At 45.5% G+C, this 13,372-nt stretch overlaps 1 protein-coding gene across 1 annotated transcript in view; it reads right to left on the bottom strand.

Annotated features, from left to right (window-relative positions):
• Positions 1-5,888, bottom strand: part of LOC138251274 (uncharacterized) — a 144,138-nt gene extending 138,250 nt beyond the window's left edge. Inside the window, exon 1 of the mRNA XM_069205637.1 lies at positions 5,637-5,888. The gene's annotated coding sequence lies outside the window, so the exon portion shown is untranslated. The remainder of the gene's footprint in view (positions 1-5,636) is intronic.
• Positions 5,889-13,372: the final 7,484 nt, after the last annotated feature.

Raw genomic sequence — 13,372 nt, 5'->3', positions numbered from 1 at the left:
GCCAAGAAAAAATCTCCAGTGGGTCGACGGAATCTTCCCCCTGCAGGCACCAAACTTCTGCATCACTTGTCCTCTGGGTCCCCTCTCATCCTGACGAACGTGGTCCCTGGAACACAGGAACTTTGTCCAAGTGTCTCCCACAGTCCAGTGGCCCTTCTGTCCAAATTTGGTGGAGGTAAGTCCTTGTCTCCCCACGCAAGACAGCAAACCTGTGTACTGCGTGATTTGCAGCTGCTCCGGCTTCTGTGCCCTTTTTCAAGGATTACTTTGTGCACAGCCTAGTCTGGGTCCCCAGCACTCCGTCCTGCAGTGCTCAACATGCTGAGTTGGACTCCAACATCGTGGAACCCTCCTTTGTGGCTCTGAGACGACCACTGTCCTCATATCTTCCAAGTGCCTGCTAAGGTACTTCTGCGGGTGATGCCTGCTTCTGCGGGGGCTATCTGAATTGCTGAGCGCCCCCTCTGTCTCCTCCTCCAAGGGGCGACATCCTGGTCCTTCCTGGGCCCCAGCAGCATCCAAAATCCTCAACCGTGACTCTTGCAGCTAGCAAGGCTTTTTTGTGGTATTTCTGCCTGGAGACACTTCTGCAAACCTCCAGCTTGCCTTGGGACATCTTCCATCCAAAGGAGAAGTTCCTAGCCCTTTTTGTTGTTCCAGAATCTTTGGCTTCTTCCACCTGGAGGCAGCCCTCTTGAACCTTCATCTGGGGTTTTCTGGGCTCCTGCCCCCCTGGACACTTTCGTGACTCTTGGACTTGGTCCCCTTCTTTTACAGGTCCTCACGTCCAGGAATCCGTCTTCAGTGTTTTGTTGGTGCTTGTGGCTCTTGCTGGTGCTTGTGTTTCCTGCAGAATCCCCTATCACGACTATTCCGTCTTTCCAGGGTAGTAGGGTAACTTTACTCCTACTTTTCAGGGCCTTGGGGTGGGGTATCTTGGACACCCTTACTGTTTTCTTACAGTCCCAGCGACCCTCTACAACCTACAATAGGTCTGGGGTCCGTTCGTGATTTGCATTCCACTTTTGGAGTATATGGTTTGTGTTGACCCTAGACCTATGTTCACCTATTGCATCCTATTGTGATTCTACATTGTTTGCACTCCGTTTCTTACTGTTACTTACCTGTTTTGGGTTTGTGTACATATAATTTGTGTATATTACTTACCTCCTAAGTGAGGGTATTCTCTGAGATACGTTTGGCATATTTTCACTAAGATAAAGTACCTTTATTTTTAGTTACTCTGAGTATTGTGTTTTATTATGATATTGTGCTATATGATATAAGTGGTATAATAGGAGCTTTGCATGTCTCCTAGTTCAGCCTAAGCTGCTTTGCCATAGCTACCTTCTATCAGCCTAAGGTGCTAGAAACACCTCTATTCTACTAATAAGGGATAACTGGACCTGGCACAGGGTGTAAGTACCACAAGGCACCTACTATAAGCCAGGCCAGCCTCCTACAAATGGGAAAACACATTTTAGGACCCCCCATTTTCTCAGCCCCTGCTTGACGGATCACCCCGAAAGTTTCAAGATAGCAACTAAACTGAGCATATATGTTTTGAATATTTCGTGAAGATTTGTCCATCAAGCAGCGCCAAAGTTACTGGCAAAACAAAAAACATTCCTCCTATGAAAACTAGGTCCTAACTATGACTACCTACTGATGACTGCCAGTAGGTTGTGTGTATATATATATATATATATAGAGAGAGATATATTTCTTTTTTTTTTACTAAAAAAACAAAGGTAACAGGGATGTTATAGTTAGGTGCTGAAATTACTCGTACAAAACCATAAAAATTCATCAGTTACAGTTCTTTCAAGTTACTTATAGCTACTTGAAAGAACTCTCACTATAACTGTTGAATTTCTATGGGTTTTGTATGAGTAAATTCAAAACCTAACTACAACGTCCCTTATATATTATATTATATCATATTATATTACATTATATAAGTTCATATGATATCATACTATATCTTATTATATTATATTATATTGCATTGTATTATATTATATTATATCATACTATATTATATTATATTATATTATATTATATTGCATTGTATTAGATTATATTATATCATACTATATTATATTATATTATATTATATTATATTATATTATATTATTATGCCCAGTAGAACCACAGCGCAGCGGATCGCTGACACTTCCACATCTGGATGCCATGTAGACACTAATAAAGTGGAAGGCCTTTCTCAGCTGAGCTGTACTGGTGATATGGACACAGTGCCATCCTTTCAGAGGGGCAGGGTGCCTCGAACACAATATTGTGCCACACCACAGTGGCAGTCAGCACTTATTCCCAATCATGGAGAGAAGTATCCTGTAGGCCTGTGTGGTGTTGTGTGACGAGAAAGTTGGTGGGGTTTGCATGATCTATGTAAGCTGTGTTGGTGGCCAGAATCAGAACACCTTACTAAGTGGTCAACAGGCTGCAAGCTGAAGACCCTTCTGAGGAAGACCAGTCTTAAACTTCTAACTGTCCCAGTCAGAAAGTGGAGGGGCAATAAAGGAGGCCTGGAAATCTTGGGGCAGATTTATGAAAAGCGACACTGCACCGAGTGCAGCGCCACTTTCCCTGTGCCCCTTGGCACCCCCCTACCGCCACCATGTGTGCACAATATTTAAAATATGCCGCACCATGGCGCATGGTAGGGGGCAATAGCGTCATTTCACATGACGCTATTGATGTACTCTGCAGAATTAGTGCCAAAATATTGGTGTTACTCCTGCAGAGTACATAGATTCTAAAGAATGGAATGCCCCTTTTAACTCCTGCTTTTGAGCAAACGTTAAAAGTGCTGTAAAAAATCATGCAAGGAAATCTCATAGATTTCCTTACACTATTTTTCTGGTTCCCCTAGTGGGAGAACGCCCCCTTTGCATACATTATTCCTAGCGCAGGCATAATGTAGTGCAAAGGGTTACAGGGTGGCGCAATGCATGCATTGCGCCACCCTGCAAATACGGCGCAGAAATTTCAGCCTTGTTGGGCCACATTAACATCATAAATAATGACGTTAATGTGGCGCAAAGTGGCGCTAGAGGACTATAAATATCCCCTATAGTTCTTGTCACATTTGCTCTATATTCACAGACAGAGGTCAAAAGTCAGTTTGTCTTACAATTAATTTTCCTTCTGATTGCAGAGTTCCATGATTTTGTAAGGTGAACTGTCTGACCCGCTGTTTAAAGTGTGAAATAAAAGGATATAGGGTGTTAAAGTTTTCCTAACACATAACATTTAAATGGCAAAGTCAACTGTAAACACATTTCAAAATATATTTCAGTAGTTGTGAAAGCCCATTTTTTGTATTTCTGTGCGATGAAAAAATATTTTAATAAGATGAAAACAAATTAGAATACTTTCTTTATTTGTTGATGTGCAAATGATATGTTTTTTTAAACCCAATTTTCACAGATTACTTATACACTATATAGTTTTATCAGTAAAGCTGCAAGTTAGTGGAAAGATTTTTGGATATTTCTTGGAAATTTACTGTGTGTAGATGACAATAAGCTACCATGTCATGGCTTAATGGTATATTTACAAAAAATTAATGTTTAAACAAACTAAGAAACACTCTTGCTCTGATGGCAATGTGTTAGTAAACTAAAAGCAAGTCATGGGTCATCTGTCCCCTCTATGTGGGTAGATTCTTGTGATACCTGCAGCAAACTTTAATTTTCTTAATAAAAAAAAGAGTTTTTTTGTACTGCAGAAATGCCGAGGTTACATATTTGAAGGTGCAATCATGTGTGAGAATTAAGAAAAAGGTGACTCTGTAAACTATTTGCCTAGGATCACGTAATTTGAGACTCGTTTACGGGTCAAGTACATTACAGTTAGGTCTAGTAGATTATTCAAGTTATTTGACCTGCAGGTCTAGTACAATTTTTTTGATTTTCTGACGCCTGATGTTTGTCACGTAAAAGGAGGGTTTGCAATTTAAGGGGCATATTTATACTCCGTTTGCGCCGAATTTGCGTCGGTTTTTTTTTTTACGCAAATTCGACGCAAAACTAACTCCATATTTATACTTTTGGCGTTAGACGCGTCTAGCGTCAAAGTTCATGGAGTTTGCGTCATTTTTTAGCGTGGACACCTACCTTGCGTTAATGAGATGCAAGGTAGGCGTTCCCGTCTAAAAAATGACTCCCAGGCCTGTGCGCCGTATTTACACTCCCGTGCAAAAATGGCGCACAGGAGTGGGCGGGTCAAAAAAAATGACGTCTTCCCGTGTTAGCGTCATTTTTTAACGCCTGCTCAGGGCAGGCGTTAAGGGACCTGTGGGCTCGGAATGAGCCCACAGGTGCCCTCCCATGCCCCCAGGGACACCCCCTGCCACCCTTGCCCACCCCATGAGGACGCCCAAGGATGGAGGGACCCACCCCAGGGACATTAAGGTAAGTTCAGGTAAGTATTTTTTTATTTATTTTTTGTGGCATAGGGGGGCCTGATTTGTGCCCCCCTACATGCCACTATGCCCAATGACCATGCCCAGGGGACATAAGTCCCCTGGGCATGGCCATTGGGCAAGGGGGCATGACTCCTGTCTTTGCTAAGACAGGAGTCATGTTAATGGCGTCTGGGCGCCCAAAAAAAATGGCGCAAATCGGGTTGAGGCGATAATTTTGCCTCAGCCTGACTTGCCTCATTTTTTAACGCCCAAACTCCATTTTCCCCTACGCCGGCGCTGCCTGGTGTGTGTCGTTTTTTGTGGCGCACACCACTCCGCAACGCCGGCTAACGCCGGCTAACGCCGGCTAACGTCATTGAATAAATACAGCGCCCACATGGCGCTTCAGAATGGCGTTAGCCGGCGTTAACTTTTTTGACGCACAACTGCGTTGGCGCAGTTGTGCGTCGAAAAGTATAAATATGGCCCTAAGTGTCTCTCAAAACAATTGCTGCAAATACTATATCACCTTTTTCTCACACAAAGTAACTTTTAGCAGATTTCCTGCTGAGGCATCTGCTTTTTTATCTATGCAAAAATCACAAAGTCTGTGCATTAAATCATATTCAACCATCCAAAAAGTAGGTGCACTTTCTAAACAAAACACTTATATCCATATTTATACTTTTTTAGTGCTGCTTTTGCGCTGCTTTTTTACGCCAAAGCGGTGCAAAATTACAAATATTGGGCCGTATTTATACTTTTTTTTCGTCGCATTTGCGCCTCTTTTTGACGCAAAAATGGCGCAAACTTCCAAAATACAATTGTATTTTGGAAGTTTGCGCCTCTTTTGTGTAAAAAAATTACGCAAATGCAGCGCTAAAAAAGTATAAATATGGGCCATTGTATTTTGTAATTTTGCGTCAATAAGCGGCGCAAAGGCGGCGCTAAAAAAGTATAAATATGGGCCTTAATGCTGCAGATGTAGGTACCTGGGTTCATGGAATAAGGACGCTACTGAAGGGGAAAGTGACCCAGGACACGCATTAACTTCTGAACAACAGGAAGTGAAATAGAAAGGCTAAGGCATGTCTAAGCAATATTCTAAAATGTTAATTACCAGCTCTAAAACATAAATTAAACTACTGATTTGGCTAACATTATTCATTTTTATATGATCTTCCACACTGATGGTGTCAGGACTCACCTCTGCCTGCTGCCCTCTTCCGTCAGCTCAGGAGGGATCACCCACGCTCAGTGAATGATGGTGCCAGATCTCACTTCTGGCTGCTGCCCTCTCCTGTCTCCTCAGGTGAGATCTCCCACACTCAATGAGTGATGGTGTGAGGTCTCACCACTGCCTGCTGCCCTCTTCCGTCAGCTCAGGTGGGTTCACCCCTCGGGGAGTGATTGTGTCAGGTCTTTCTGCTGCTCGCTTCTGTGAGTGATGAAACTGGAGTAGAGATCTCGCTAGATAAAGGTCCTTCAATGCAAATTAGGGGGAAGGTCTGGGAGAAAAAACTCTCCACAGAACCAAAGATATCAATCACCTGCAGCAGGCCAGCAGTCAGTAAAGAATCTTGGCAACTATTTGTGAGCAAAAATGTTGTTTTATCACGTTTAGGCCTGTATGTGCAGCTCAGGCCCGACAGTGTGAGTAACACAAAACCGATTCAAATGCAAAAAAAAATAAGTCTAGTACATTCTAAATATGTCAACAGAGCCCTAAAACATATTTAACCTTCTTAAACATAGGTGCACTCTCTAAATGAAGCACCTAATGCTGCAGATGTAGGTACCGGGGTTCAAGCAACAAGGACGCTGCTGAAGGTTAAGGCGACTCAGGACGTGCACAAACTTCTGAAGTGAAATCGAACAAAGACTAGGATATGTTTAAGAAATATTCTAAAATGTAACTAAACAGCTCTTCAATATAGCTTGGACTACTGATCTGACTAACATTCTACATTTTTATAGCATTCAATATAAAAGTGCCTAATAATGTATCTCTTAGTGTGATGAACAACTAACAATCTATTACTATTTAACAACACTGATTTATTGGTTTCTTTTCATCTGCTGCTGCCCCACACCAAGATGTGAGTGTGTGCGTCATTCTGCACATGTCAAAATGAAACTGTGCAAAATATATTAGGCTAGAGGTAAAGTGCAATTGACAAGGCCTCTAACAGTACAACACACTGTTCTGTGATATACTTGCAGGTATTTGCTATGGGTACCCTTTGCACAAATGTAGTAGGTCATTTTTAGGCATGTGCAAAAAGTCAGATCTTTGCTTCTACCAAATATGCATGCAGGGCTGGCTTTAGCGCTGGTGGCATCCTCTGCAACAGTCTTTATTGGCACTTTCCGCCCCATGACCTCCTCCTTGGAATCCCTCAGCACCACCCAGCAAAAGTGCCCCTTGTTGAGGAAAAAATAAAATAAAAAAAATATATATATACATATATATATATATATATATATATATATATATATACACATATATAAACATATATATATGTATACATATATATATATATATATATATATATATATATATATACACATGTATGTACCTATAGATGTGATACTTTATTCCCAATTCTCTCCTCCATTATCTGAATCCCAGTAAGCTATTTATTCTTTTTTATTACCAAGATCCTTGCTCCTCTCATCCACAGGTTGGCTCCACTCATCCACAATACTATTTTAGCACTTCACCAAGACTTCCCTGCAGATCTCTCTGACACCTATGCCAGCTATGCAAACACATTTCTCCAAGCCACGTTGTTAAGTTTAGCTCGGCCTCACTGTAGGAAAGTACCATCTTGCCTGGCATGTTACCCCCATTTTTACATGTACCTCAGTTTCTTTTTGCCTGTCTCACTGGGATCCTGCTAGCCAGGACCCTAGTGCTCATAGTCTGTGCCTGAATGTGTAACTCTGTGTAGTGCCTAACTGTGTCACTAAGGCTCTGATAATCAGAACCTCAGTGCTTATGCTCTGTCTGCCTTTACATTTGTCACTGTAGACTAATGACCAACTTTGAGCAATTTCAATTGGCATGCTGGAACACCCTTATAATTCCCTGGTATATGGTACCTAGGTACCCAGGGTATTTGGGGTTCCAGGAGATCCCTATGGGCTGCTGCATTTCTTTTGCCACCCATAGGAAGCTCAGACGAATCTCTACACAGGCTGCTATTGCAACCTGAGTGAAATAATGCACACGTTATTTCACAGCCATTTTTCACTGCACTTAAGTAACTTATAAGTCACCTATACGTCTAACCTTCACTTGCTGAAGGTTAGGTGCAAAGTTACTCAGTGTGAGGGCACCCTTGCACTAGCAAAGGTGCCCCCACATAGTCCAGGGCCATTTCCCCGGACTTTGTGAGTGCGGGGACACCATTACATGCGTGCACTACATGTAGGTCAATACCTATATGTAGCTTCACAATGGTAACTCCAAATATGGCCATGTAACATGTTTAGGATCATGGAATTGTCCCCCATGCCAAATCTGGTATTGGGGTGCCAATCCCATGCATCCCCGGGGCTCCACTTTGGACCCCGGGTACTGCCAAACCAGCTCTTTGGGGTTTTCTCTGCAGCTACCGCTGCTTCCAACCCACAGACAGGGTATTGCCCTCCTGGGGTCTGGGCAGCCCAGTCCCATGAAGGCAGAACAAAGAATTTCCTCTGATAAATACATGTTAAGGGCTGGGGAGGAGAGCCTCCCCCAGCCTCTGGAAATGCTTTGAAGGGCACAGATGGTGCCCTCCTTGCATAAGCCACTCTACACCAGTTCAGGGATCCACCAGCCCCTGCTCTGGCGCGAAACTGGACAAAGGAGAGGGGAGTGACCATTCCCCTGTCTATCACCAACCCAGGGGTGGTGCCCAGAGCTCCTCAAGTGTGCCCCAGACCTCTCCCATCTTGGATCCAGAGGTGTGAGGGCACTCTGGAGGCCAATTAGTGGCCAGTGCCAGCAGGTGACGTCAGAGACCCCTACTGATAGGTGCTTACCTGACTAGGTGGCCAATCCTCCTCTGAGGGCTAATTAGGGTCTCTCCTGTGGGCTATTCCTCAGATAACGACTTGCAAGAATTCACCAGAGTTCCTCTGCACCTCTCTCTTTGACTTCTGCCAAAGATCGACTGCTGACTGCTCCAGGACTCCTGCAAAACTGCAACAAAGTAGCAAGAAGACTACCAGCGGCATTGTAGCGCCTAATCCTGCTGGCTTTCTCGACTGTTTCCTGGTGGTGCATGCTTTGGGGGCTGCCTGCCTTCATCCTGCACTGGAAGCTATGAAGAAATCTCTTGTGGGTTGATGGAGTATTCCCTCTGCTTCAGCAGGCACCAAACCTCAGCTCCACCGGTCCTCTGGGTCCCCTCTCATTGTGACGAGCATGGCCCCTGGAACACAGGTGGTGGACCCAAGTGACCCAGACTGTACAGTGATCCATCTGCCATAATTTGGAGGAGGTAAGTCCTTGCTCCAGACAGTAATCCTGTGTAGCACGTGAACTGCAGCTATTTGGGCATCTGTGCACATTTCTACAAAATCCTTCATGCACAACCTATCCCAGGTCCCCAGCACTCTGCCCTGCAATGCTCAGCTCCCTAAGTGGATCTCCGGCTTCGTGGGACCCTCTTTTGCAGTGTTGAGAAGACCGCCATGTTCAGACTTCTTGAACCCATGTTCAAGTACTTCTGCGTGTGCTACCTTCTTGTGCATGGGCTCTCTATGTTGCTGAAGGCCCCCTCAGTCTCCTCTCCAAAGTGGCAACATCCTGGTCCTTCCTGGGCCCGGGCAGCACCCTTTTTCTTCAAACACGACTCTTGCAGCTAGAAAGGCTTGTTTGCAGTCTTTTGCCAAAGAAACACCTCTGCATCCTCCAGCACACCCTGTGACATCTTCTGCAAAAAAGAAAAGTTACTGGCGCTTTTCGTTGTTGCAGAATCTTCAGCTTCTTCCACATGGAGGCAGCCATTTTGCACCTTCATCCAGGGTTTGGTGGGCTCCTGTCCCCCCCGGACACTTTAGCGACTCTTGGACTTGGTCCCCTTCCTTTGCAGGTCTTCAGTTCCAGGAATCCATCTTCAGTGCTTTGCAGTCTGTTGTGGCAAAATCCTCAATCACAACTTTAGTGTGTTTCTGGGGAAATAGTAGTACTTTACTCATACTTTCCAGGGTCTTGGGGTGGGGTATATTGGACACCCTTAGTGTTTTCTTACACTCCCAGTGACCCTCTAGACACTACACTAGGCCTGGGGTCCCTACGTGTTCGCATTTCACTTTCTTAGTATATGGTTTGTGTTGCCCGCAGACCTATTGAATCCTATTGTGTTCCACAGTGTTTGCACTACTTCCTGACTGTTTTACTTACCTGATTATGGTTTGTGTGTATATATTGTGTATTTTACTTACCTCCTAAGGGAATAAATCCTCTGAGATATTTTTGGCACATTGTCACTAAAATAAAGTACCTTTATTTTTGGGAACCCTGAGTATTGTGTTTCTTATGATATAATACCTATAGGATATTAGTGGTATAGTAGGAGCTTTGCATGTCTCCTAGTTCAGCCTAAGCTGCTCTGCTTTAGCTACCTCTATCAGCCTAAGCTGCTAGAACACTACTAATCTACTAATAAGGGATAACTGGACCTGGCACAAGTTGTAAGTACCATCAGGTACCCACAGTAAGCCAGACCAGCCTCCTACACTCACACTTTAAGTTCAGGCAGTCAGCAACCCAGCCCCCTTTTTCTTACATTCCACCTGTTGTCTGTTCACTTGTTCATGCTCACACTTCATTATGTATATTTTTACTCTGTAGACTTGAAGTTTTGCATATGCAGTGTTTCTTTTGTATATGTGTGCCCATGTTTGGACTATGTACCCTTTTGGGGTTTTGCTGTGATAACACATTAACATATATAACTGCCTGACTTATATGCTTCAGGGCACAAGGTGCCAGCTTGTAGGACGGAACACTGGGATGTGAGTCTGCCTTCTTCCTTGGTCTACCAATAAACCTTGGTACCTCAACAAACATTTCGGGGGTCATTCCGACCCCGGCGGGCGGCGGGCGCCGCCCGCCTGGCGGGAACCGCCATATGGCCGCTCCGCGGTCGAAAGACCGCTGGGGCCATTCTGACTTTCCTGCTGGGCCGGCGGGCGCTAGCCAATATAGCGCCCGCCGGCCCAGCGGGAAAGAGGCCTGCAACACTGAAGCCGGCTCCGACAGTGAAAAGCATACTGGGGCCCTGTTAGGGGGCCCCAGGACACCCGTTCCCGCCATCCTGTTCCTGGCGGTGAAAACCGCCAGAAACAGGATGGCGGGAAGGGGGTCGGAATCCCCATGGCGGCGCTGCTTGCAGCGCCGCCATGGAGGATTCGCCCAGCCGGGGGAAATCCGTTGGGAAACCGCCGGAACCGGTTTTCCGGGCAATGAAGCACCGCCAGCCTGTTGGCGGTGCTTCAGTCATCCGTGGCCCTGGCGGCCTTGGACCGCCAGGGTCAGAATGACCCCCTTCATCTGTTCTGGAGCCTTGTCTGGTGTTTGTGTTTTCTTTGCGTCACTCTGAGGAGGGTTGGAGAAGTAGTTTCTCTAACACCCCTCATGTCTTCATGGCCCCATACATTTAATTTCTTTTAAAGTGTTGGTAAAGGCTGGCTTTACTAATTCACACAGCTATCTACATAAACAATTATGTTCTTTGCAGCTGGCATACTAACACTCTGTGCCACTTTTTGGGGAGTCAGAACTGCCAGAAGGCAAAACTCAGGGCCTCATTTGCAAGGTTTAGGCACAGAGCTGTGTCACAATGTGAGAAAACTTGGCTGATTGTAGAAGCCCCCTAACTTTTTGCTGGTGTTTTTCTGACTCTGATGGTGCCCTGGGAACTGGGCACCGCTAAACAGTATCCGGGCCTGTGATCTGATTAAAATGGTTAGGTATTTTAAAATACCTGCTACAAAGTTCTATTGTTTAATGTTCCCGCTAGCTAGAGAGATCGAGGGGCTTATTTAGAAGCCCCACTGCGCTGCCGGAGCCTCACTTTTAGTGATGGTCTGGCAGCGCGCACTGCCAGTGGCTTCTCATGTCCTTGGAAATTTGGACTGAGGCAACGAAGCACAAGCCACTGTGTTGCCTCACCCTGTGACAGAGGTAAGCCATGAGTGTTCCGGTGGGTGTTCCCACGTAACACCAATGACATTTGACAAGGATTTGTAAACCTGTGACTGCATCAAAAGCCTACACCCCTGTAAGGGAGGCGCAATGAGCAGAAATACCTTTATTTCTCCTTGTTTTTTTCTTTTTCTGTGTGTGCTGCATTCTGTATTCTGTATTTTGAAGCACACACATAAATAAGAAAACACTTCTCTGCAACGCAGACACCCTTGCAGCATTGTGCAAGGGTGCCTGCGTTGGCGCATGGAAGCCCATTGTGTGGAAGCACAGGGGAAAAGGACAGGAACAAGACATATTTTATAGATATGCTGCATTCCTGCCCTTTTCTTTTTAGGCAGGGCAGCAAGATTCCTTGTGAGTTGGAAAGTGGATTAATGCTAAGAGCAAGTAAGTACCTACACTTAGTAATAGGCCACTAACCCCCACTAGGTCCAGTTAGGTCTCAATAAATTACCCCAGCTGAACCCTTGGCAGCTTGGCAATGAGAGACAAGACTTAAATTAGGAGGCAGGTGTGTAACGCATTTAAAAATCATAAAAAAGAAAATAAGCAAAACACCATACTATTAAAATCCAACACCAATTTATAAAAATAGATTATGGCCCTCATTACAACCCTGGCGGTAAATCCCGCTTACCACCGTGCAGAAGACCGCCAACACACCGCTGCGGCGGCAGAATTCCGCTACAGCTATTACGACCCACAGCTCGGAATCTGCCATAATCCAGACACCCACAAAAGTCTGCCACACCAAAGGTCAGTGATAAACTGGCGATAACAAAACCGACACCGTCACGCCAACAGGAATACGCCCACACTATCACAACCGACAAATCCACGCAGCGGTCTTTCAACCACGGTATTCCATTGGCAGTACACAATGCTGCGCTCAAAATACACACACATTTACAAAACACAACCACATTTGACAATTCGAAATACACACACCTGATACACATACACACACCTCACCCACACACCCAATCCAATGTTAAACACACACCCACATCACCCACAAACACTTACTAGCAGAATTCTGACCACGCCAGAGAGAGACACCACCAGAAACAACACCAGCATCCACAGACACACAACATCATCACTCACACAACATCCACGCACCTCAAACAACACACAACAACAATCCCCTCACACATCACAACACACACCACCTCACACATCACCCACACCACATCATGGCACCTCAACCACACCCAGGTTCTCTGAGGAGGAGCTCAGGGTCATGGTGGAGGAAATCGTCCGGGTAGAGCCACAGCTATTCGGATCACAGGTGCAGCACACCTCCATTGCTAGGAAGATGGAGCTATGGCGCAGAACTGTCGACAGGGTCAACGCAGTGGGAGAGCATCCAAGAACTAGGGATGACATCCGGAAGAGGTGGAACGACCTACGGGGGAAGGTGCGTTCCGTGATCTCCAGACACCAGATTGCTGTACAGAGGACTGGCGGTGGGCCCCACTTCCTCCCCCACAACTAACATCATGGGAGGAGCAAGTCTTAGCAATACTGCATCCTGAGGGCCTCGCAGGAGTAGGAGGAGGACTGGAATCTGGTAAGGCAAATCTTTACTACCTTACCCCCCCACCCCACCTGCATGCCAACACATACTCCCACCCTTACCCTCACACCCATCACTCCAACAAACCACAGATACCCCACCAACACATCCCACACATCCCAAAACCAAGCCCTGCATGTACCACAAATGCATCGAC

The sequence above is a fragment of the Pleurodeles waltl genome, chromosome 1_2, assembly GCF_031143425.1.
Source record: "Pleurodeles waltl isolate 20211129_DDA chromosome 1_2, aPleWal1.hap1.20221129, whole genome shotgun sequence".
In the NCBI taxonomy this organism is placed as follows: domain Eukaryota; kingdom Metazoa; phylum Chordata; class Amphibia; order Caudata; family Salamandridae; genus Pleurodeles; species Pleurodeles waltl.
The sequence above is the reverse complement of the archived record's forward strand: the minus strand, read 5'-3'. Positions and strand labels throughout refer to the sequence as shown.